The 1,643-nt window shown below is 45.1% G+C and overlaps 1 non-coding gene across 1 annotated transcript; it reads left to right on the top strand.

Moving 5' to 3' along the window:
* The first annotated feature begins 986 nt into the window (after positions 1-986).
* LOC123455930 lies at positions 987-1,093 on the top strand. The gene has a single exon (XR_006634227.1). It is a non-coding gene; the product is annotated as a U6 spliceosomal RNA (small nuclear RNA).
* Positions 1,094-1,643: the final 550 nt, after the last annotated feature.

Genomic DNA, 1,643 nt, shown 5'->3' on the forward strand with positions numbered 1-1,643 from the left:
CCAGATGCGTGCGCCCCCTTGTGCATCTGGCTTACATGGGTCCTAGGGAATTGAACCTGGGTCCTTTGGCTTTGCAGGCAAACGCCTTAGCCACTAAGCCATCTCTCTAGCTCTCTAATGACATTCTTAACCTTTGTGTTGGTGACAGCTGGTGGTCTGTTAGAACATTCCAGAAAGGATTCACCTCATCACCTGATAGTCGCAAGGATGTTAAGTCAAGCACAGAGGTGGGCAATAAGTGACTATGAAGGGGCTAAAGATAGCCCAAGAAAAGTTGGCTGTGGACTTGCAAAATTTCAATCTCTCCACATTGAAATGCTCGTCAGCTTCATAGTCTTACAGGATAGACACAGCTTTCTTTATTTTTCCTTCAGGAACATCAGTTCAGGGACACTTACTAATACAGTCTTTGCATCCTTGGGTCTCACACATTCCAGGTACTCACTAGAGGTTGGCCGAATGAATGGTGACAGACAGAGAGGGAACAATGGTGCCAAAACACAATGGCATGATGTCCTTTCCTGTCTGAAAGGATCTGAGGCTGTTACAACTCTATTGACGGTCAGAGTCGGGCCTGCCGTATCTGCTGTGAGACGAGGTCGCCACGTTACAGGACTTCCAGAAGCTCCTTTCTTTTCTTATATCCCCCGTAGGAGAACATGGGCTCAAACAGACATGACCTCCAGAGTTGAAATGGATGGCCGAGCTGATCTCATTCAGGCTGTGTCATTCAAGAAATGGACAAGAGGGGTGGCTGGAGAGATGGCTTAGCAGTTAAGGTGTTTGCCTGAAAAGCCAAAGGACCCAGGTTCGGTTCCCCAAGACCCACGTTAGCCAGATGCACAAGGGGTCGCATGCATCTGGAGTTCGTTTGCAGAGGCTGGAGGCCCTGACATGCCCATTCTCTCTCTTTCTCTCTCCCTCTTTCTCTCAAATACATAAATGAATAAAATATATTTTTAAGAAAGAATGAAATGGAGAAATGGGTGCTTGCTCTGGCAGCACATATACTAAAATTGGAATGGTACAGAGAAGATTAGCATGGCCCCTGCACAAGGACGACACGCAAATTTGTGAAGTGTTCCATATTTTTTATACTTATATATATATTTATATATATTTTATAGAGCACTTTTAGCCTATTTTTTCTTAAAAGTGGCAGTCATTTATAAAGTCCTTTGCAGTTCACTAACTTCTTTACCATATTAAATTTTATTTGATTTTTGAAAAAAATTTTTTTTAATTAATTAATTAATTTATTTATTTGAGAGCGACAGACACAGAGAGAAAGACAGATAGAGGGAGAGAGAGAGAATGGGCGTGCCAGGGCTTCCAGCCTCTGCAAACGAACTCCAGACGCGTGCACCCCCTTGTGCATCTGGCTAACGTGGGACCTGGGGAACCAAGCCTCGAACTGGGGTCCTTAGGCTTCACAGGCAAGCGCTTAACCGCTAAGCCATCTCTCCAGCCCTGAAAAAAAATTTTTTGAGACCAAAAAAAAAAAAAGGAAATGGAGAAGGGGGCTGGAGTGATGGCTTAGCAGTTAAGGCACATGCCTGCAAAGCCTGAGGAGCCTGGTTCGGTTCCCCAGGTCCCATGTAAGCCAGATGCACAAGGTGGCGCATGTGTCTGGAGTTCGTTTG

The sequence above is a fragment of the Jaculus jaculus genome, chromosome 18, assembly GCF_020740685.1.
Source record: "Jaculus jaculus isolate mJacJac1 chromosome 18, mJacJac1.mat.Y.cur, whole genome shotgun sequence".
In the NCBI taxonomy this organism is placed as follows: domain Eukaryota; kingdom Metazoa; phylum Chordata; class Mammalia; order Rodentia; family Dipodidae; genus Jaculus; species Jaculus jaculus.